The sequence below is a fragment of the Toxorhynchites rutilus genome, chromosome 1, assembly GCF_029784135.1.
Source record: "Toxorhynchites rutilus septentrionalis strain SRP chromosome 1, ASM2978413v1, whole genome shotgun sequence".
In the NCBI taxonomy this organism is placed as follows: Eukaryota; Metazoa; Arthropoda; class Insecta; order Diptera; family Culicidae; genus Toxorhynchites; species Toxorhynchites rutilus.
The window spans coordinates 69615703-69623381 of record NC_073744.1 but is presented as its reverse complement, the minus strand read 5'-3'; positions in this window follow the sequence as shown (position 1 = coordinate 69623381).

The following is a 7679-nucleotide window of genomic DNA, read 5'->3' as shown; positions in this document are numbered from 1 at the left end:
TCAGTTGAATGGGTGGTACACGACATCTGGATAGATGCTATAACCAGGTACGAAAGCAACCGCATGTTCATCCCCCGCAGCATGTGGAAGCGATGCTCTCCACATGTAAACGGCGTGCACGAATTTTCACACGCTGTGGCACAGGAGTTTCAATTTCATCCTTTATTAATTTAAATAGTTTAACACGATGATCCTACGTGCAGGAGTAAACCGAAGCCGCGCCGTGACATTCTGCGTAGTTGTAGTAGGGAGAACTCGAGGGCAGCAGAAGCAACTGCAACACATGACACCGGAGGACAAACTGTCATATTGCAGCTGAGGGTAGCGAGATTGAAACAGGGATATACGCTACAAGGACGATGTACGTATTTATCGTGATGATTTTTAGATAGCAATTGAAAATAGTTGTTCGTGGAACCATGTGCATTCATGGTATGTTTTATTACCACTAATTACGGTGTTATCTTTGTCGGAAATGATTTGTTCATAAAAAATGAGAAGCAATTAACGAACACTAATGTAATGATGAATGCAATAAACGATGCTGTAGTTAGCAATGGAAGCTGTTAATACATATCCACCATACAATGCCTGGCATAAATCAAATCCTAAACTGATTAACTTTAAATGTCCACGTGGGATGGACCTTTTTTTTAAAGCAATAATAGCAACTTCGAATTGAATGTTTGTTACTTTTGTTACCCATCAAAGAAACCGTTTTAATTTCATATTTTTGATTTAGTTGAAACTTTGCCAACTTGTTTGGCACTAGGTACGATGCCATTTTGCGGTATTAGTTCACAACTAATTTTTGAAAAAGGCTTTTGCAGAACTGATATCATTTCAAAAAATAGACTATGACACCAAAACGGGTTATTTGATCAAAACGGTGTGTTTGGCAAAGTTATAGATAATAATTCTGAAAAAAACTACACATTAAAAAATTATTGAATATACATTATGAATACACTTTAACCCTTTGCGGTCGTATTAAACTTGAGCATGGGAATCGTACTGGTCGGAATTATTTTCCCTTGAAAAAGCAGTGATACATGCAAGACTATGAAAAACAAACATTTTTTAATTTATTTTGTGCGAATTCTTTCGAAATAGTCTTCAAGAGTGAATCATATGAAGTATAATTAATACATAATTTTATTTTTATTATGCGCTGAATATGAGACACTTTTGTCATTAATGCAATAAATGTACAATTGATGCCAGCAATGTGTACCCGAAAAGATGAGCACTTTTCAATTTCAACAAAGTTCATTTTACAGATTATTCAGATCACATAAGACACTTATGCAAACAATTATTCTGCTCTTTCAAAACAACTACTTCAACATAATTCAAACATGAGACATTTATGCAAAAAATAGTTCTGATATTTATGAACAATCTTTTCCATCACACCTTAGTGTTACAATGGCTAAATTCTGCTGTTATGATTTTTTGTCACACATTCTTATGCATTCAACGCACTGTGCGTTATTTTGTGTGGATGACCACTTTGTTTGATACTTAGTACCGTTAACTATTACTCGTAGGAGCGCCGTATTGATTCGTGAACAGATTCATTAGACATCAAGTTTCGTTTAGGAAAAGCAAAAACTGATACTTGGTCGCGTAAAATATAAGATCAGCATGATTTCTTGCTGTGGTGGCTGAGAGCAGACAAACGACCACAAAGAGTTAAAAACGTTTAAAAAAAATTTAAAAAAAAAGGATATTTTCATGTTTTTTTCTCGATGAACACTTCCCACGCCTGGATACAGCCCCCAAACCATCATCGACACGGCGCTGGAACCGCAAAATGTTTATGTGGGACAGGAGGATGCTGGCCAGCGTTAGTGCCCACAACCAATCATTTTGGACATCATGCGGCTGTTGCGAGACAAAGAGTTTCTCATAAAAAAACACGTGCTCCTGACCTGCGTGCCGCGAAAGTATCAGTTTGACTCTTTCGAGCCTCTTTTTCGTTGTAGCGTTCATTACCTCGTGAACCTTGCGTTTCTTGTACGGCTTGTATCTCAGTTCCGTCGTCATGAGGGTGTGGGCAGTACCGATCGACACGTCCATGTCAACTGCGATCTTCCAGATCGAGCGGTTCATTTTTTGACGAACTCGCTGCCTCACCATCTTGATAGCTGCTGGTGTTCTCCCCGAACGCTGCCACCCGAATCTCGACAGTTCTTTGCCGAGCCCGTCTCCTGGCACCAACACATGGTGTTAGAGATGAAATTTTGCTTCATCCCGTGGGATTTCAACTGCCGGAATATGTCGCCGGATCGCTCACCTCTCGCAAACAGGGCCCGAAATCTTCAAAGGTGAAAAATGAAGACCGACTCTACTAGTGATCCCCAATAATCGTTCGATTAATCGATTAATCGAATACTTCCTACAGAAATCGATTATTAATCGAACGAACACTGCACAACAAATAATCGAAGCGAACGAATAATTTACGTCGATTAATCGATCCAAAACCAAGAGAGAAAAAAAAACGCGCGGCCGCTGCTGTTTTATCCTGAAAATCAATCATTATCTTTGATGCTCCCCTAAGTTCGTAAACGATGCTCAATGGCGTCAACTCGAATTAAGCTTCGTTTACGACTTTAGGGGAGCGTAAAAGATAATAATTGATTTTCAGGTGGAATGAACACTTTTGATTCCATATGAGGGGCTTAGAATGCAAGGGGTGTAAGTGACTTGATCGATTTCTCTTCATCAACTTTTTGTTCAGTCAATAACTCAACTGCAAAAACGTTCCAATTTAAGTTTGCTACATAATCCGTTAGATGAGGTTCAGATCTATCGTCCACATTGTCAAATACAGCTAGGAATGTATTTGCAGCTAAGTTATGACCAAAAGAGAGAGTCGATGTAGAGAAATCGATCAAATCACTTACACCCTTTTCATTCTAATCCCCTCATATGGCTTTCTAACAAATGAGAAATATAAGTCTAACTTATTATTTCTGTCAGTGTGACGATTAATCGATTAATCGATTATTTGGGTCGATTAATCGTATCGAATAACAAACTGCTGAAAACTATTCGATTAGCTGATGAACGATTAATTTCTAAAATCGGGGATCACTAGACTCTACTCTCAGTAGCTTCGCTTCGACTAGAACTACTTCGGCAGTCACCGCCAACAAAAAGTGACTTGACTAGAAAATGGATTGAGATAGTATGAGAGAGAGAGAAAGGGAGAGAGAGAGAGAGAGAGAGAGAGGGATGGAGAGAGAGAGAGAGAACAACTACGACGTCGCGGTTCTCATTCATCGTGCGCGGTAAACAAACAACAAATGACAGCAATTCGACACTGTGCGCGTCGGATGGCCTATATATAAGGCCGAAAGTGACAACAATTAGAAGTTGTATTCGAACTTATTGAACACCTCTAACTTTGAATGATGGTGATATAAAATTATTTGGCTTCACACACACATATAACCACTGTTCAGATAACACTGCGGGTGTTGCAACTGCAGGTGCAGCAACAAGTCATTAACACATTGAGCCTCGAGTCGGTCTCTGTGAACTGAATGCCGTGAATGTCCAATTATAACGCGCCGCTTTCCAATATGAGTCCATGAATAATTTCAGCGAGCTGTTTCTGTATTCCTAGAGTCCAATAAGGTGACCACCATTTTGACGTAGGATTACGTCTTTCGGGAACATATTGGGGTACAAATTGAAAAACGAATATCGATCGCATCGTGAAAAATCTCCAATTTCAAACGCTTATTGCTCAGTCATTTCATGACGGATTGGTGAGATTTTTACATCAAAACATTGCGGCACTCTATAACAATTTTTCACCTTGAATAAAATAGTTTATATCATGTCGACTATCGAACAATTGAAAAATCTCAACCCCTATCCAAACGGTACTGATTGGTCGAAATTGACGTCATTTATTTTTCGCCTGCTTCGCTTCTTTCGTTCCCCGATAAATCAAATATTTGCATGGCGAGCGAGTGGGGGGCGCCTATTTCTCACATACCAACTGATATAAAAGGACGGTAGCATTTTTGGATTTCTCATTCTCGTTCAACGCTCAGATCGGCAAACATCTGGGCTGCTAGTGTGCAGTGCTCTACAAATCAACCAACACCATACGGTGCGGCAAAGGAGAGGAAGTCATCGGCAACCAACGATGGATGCCATGCGGCAAAGGAAGCAAAGAAGAGGAAGCAGCGGAGAGCATCGAATTAAATCTAGTGTGCATTGCTGGTGCGCTTCTCTTCACATCAACAATTTGATGCGGCAAAGTAGACAGAGGAGCGAAGTGCATTGCATCGCATCGTATCACACCCGCTATCCGTCGTTTAGCTCGTCGTGGTTGTGCCAATCAAACCCTCGCAAATCGACGCACAGAAGCCGATGGCGCCAAAGTCAAGGAAAGCATCAGCGAATCCGTAAAAGCTACCGCTCCCAAAACTAAACTGCTACATCCGACGCAACAGATTCCGTACAACCCATTAAACCATTCCAGTCCTTCTCAGGACTATCAATTTGTTTTGAAACAAAAGAGTTTATTTTTCTGTTTTCCACTTATCACAAAAACTATATAAAACTATGATCAAAAATACTGTTTATTTTTACATTTTCTACTAACAACTAACAGGGAACCATCATATCACGTCTAGAAATGTCTAAAATTTTCGTAGGGGCATATTGCAATAAACGATTCATTCGAGGAAATGTCTATAAGTATTCGTTTAATCGAGCGAATATTCGTTGACCAGCCATCGATAAAAGTTACGTCAAATATAATTTTAAATAAACATCGAAGTGCTAAATAATATATTTTCAATGAAATGGTTTTTCAGTTTGATCCAATATATTAACAATTCATGATTCATGCAGCGATAGAAAAATAAACCCATTACCAACGTAATTCACATAATTCTTATTGGGAAACGTACTGTTTTGACGTAGGATTACGTCTTTCAGGAACATATTGGGGTACAAATTGAAAATCGAAAATCGAGCACGACGTGAAAATTGTCCAATTTCAATCGCTTATTGTTCAGTCATTTCATAATGGATTGATGAAGTTTTTGCGTCAATCGATTTCGGCACTCCATAACAATTTTTATATTGAAGAATATAATATATGTCATGAAACTAACTATAGAACAATTGAAAAATCACAACCCCTATCCTAACGGAAATACGGAATTGGTCGAAATTGACGATTCATGCGGCCTCCATGCGACATCAAAACCAAGCTGCCTGGGGGAAATCGGCACTGCAAGTACATGAAAGTAGGAGGAGCTTTTGTCCCCGCCGAAAAGTGTTCCCTAACAGAGACATCTACACCAAGGTGCCCGGAAGAAATCTGCATTACAATTATATGCAAGTCGGAGGCATTTTTATACTGCAAGTAAGGTGAGTGATACGATAAATGCTAGCAAATAAAATTTAAATTTGGAGCATTAATGTTGGTTGCTAAGTGAAATTTCACATCAATGACAGATCGTGTATTGTGAAAAATTTAGCACAAGTGTGAGTGGAGTGGAAAAGTGAAGAAATATTAGAAAAAGTGATTTCTCATATGCTCTATATAGTGTTGTTAATCCAATTAAAATTCACATTGGGTTGAATAAATACTCAGAAAGTAAAAAGCATAGAAGAAAATTACCTTTTCCATTTCAAATATGTTTTCTCTATACTAAAGTAACATTTTTAAACTAATGAGAAAAGTCAATAATTGTATTCGGTATTGGTAATTATTTTATATTACATTGATGAGTTTTTTTTTTCTTTATTTCATCCATACATAACACAGGAGGCATCTCGTCTAGGATCATAGAGGACGGTTTTCATCATATCTCGTTCCACTTCGGTATCTTTTATCTGATATTCACCATCCAACGATTGTTTACCATCCTTCTGTAATCATCACTCGGTCAACACTGGGGGAGTGAAGAAAAAATATCCAACAACCAAACAAAACGTCCCTTTTCAGGGCCACCAAATCATTATCAAGGAGTTTAACGATGCAATTCTTCAAACATATCCAAAATTAACAGAAAGCCTAACGGAATCCTACGTCAACTATGCGGTCGTGTCTCAGTTGACGTCACACAACCCTACTGTGACTTTTTTAAATAACATCGAATCGGATCGTTGTTGCTATCAGCGAATGGAGAACAGATATTATGTTGGCAATTTAGAAACAGAAACTCATATGAATGGTACAATTAACCGTGTTATGAAACATGAAAATATAACAGAATTTCAAAAACTCTCTGACGAACACAACATTTTGGTTCAGTTATTCACGCTAGCATTCTTCACATCATTATGCGTTCTAACGAACACAATATCACTATCAGAGCGTCTAATGTCTCCATCAATTTTGAGAGTCAGACTGATGTTCATGACTTGATCATGACCGGTAATGATAATGAACTCACTGAACTTGTTCGCATACCGTTTGATGATTAGGTGGCTAACATGTGAGCTCAAACTCTTTGCTTAGAAAGTGAATCGTTACCCGCTTTTTCTTCCTTTGGCGTGTTATTGGTTCCTTTCCTATGAACAGTAGAATAAGTTGAAATGAAAATATACAATAGATATACGAATAGACTGCATCCGTGGCCGAGTGGTTAGCGTCAAACCAAAACATGCAGGGGGTTCGGGTTCGATTCCCTTTCTGGTCGGGGATTTTTTCGTCAAAAATATTTCATCCGTCTTGCACTGTCACTTGCCACTCAGAATGCATTCAAGGCGTGTTATTTGGCATAGAAATCCCAACATACAAACATAAATGGCGTAAGTAATACCACGTTGAAACGGCGAAGTTCCACTAGGAACGTTAGTGCCATTTAAGAAGATACAAATAGATTTAAAAATATAGTGTGATGATCAATATTGTTACATTCTCCTTATATCTTCTCCTTTTTCCTGAAGAAAACATGTCACCCTTCTAAACTCGAGCCAACCGCGAGTAATCGGTTTTCTATCTCATTAACCATAGAAATAAGGAAAATATTTATGTACCGAAATAAAAGTTAAGTTAAGTTAAGTTAAGATTTTGGCTTCCCAGAACATATGTAACCGAGCCTGTAATAATAAACGAATTATATGAAAATAAATTATAAGAGGTTTTGTTCAAGACACGACCACATTGTTGACGTAAAACTACGCTGTGATTTAATTCAAGTCGCTTATTTATAACTGCAGATATTATTTTTTAATGCTGCGAAAATTTTGAAAGAACCATTCTATCAGTTTCATCGCCCTGAAATGTATTTTTTTGTTGTAGAATCATTTGACGATAATTGTTTGATGATTCATTCTTGTGCTCGCAGAACAATACATGCTCGAAATAAGCGCAGCTGTCAACCTTAGTGGAGAAAGTTTTGCTACTGGCAAGCGAAACCAAATCACATACAAAATTCCAGAACGACATTTACTTTCTTGGTGACTAAAATAACGTAATAAACTCTTTCCGTTAATCTCCATAACCTCGAAAAGAGTAGTACTGCTTCATTATGATCAAGATTAGCGCAAATACAATCCTAGTTGAAAGCAGTTTTGCGACTGGCACGCGAGCCCAAATAAATTAATAACTTAATATAACTTATTGAATAACTTGGTATTCCCCAACAATTTTTATGGTGCACAACCTTAACACCTGTTCTACACCTACATCA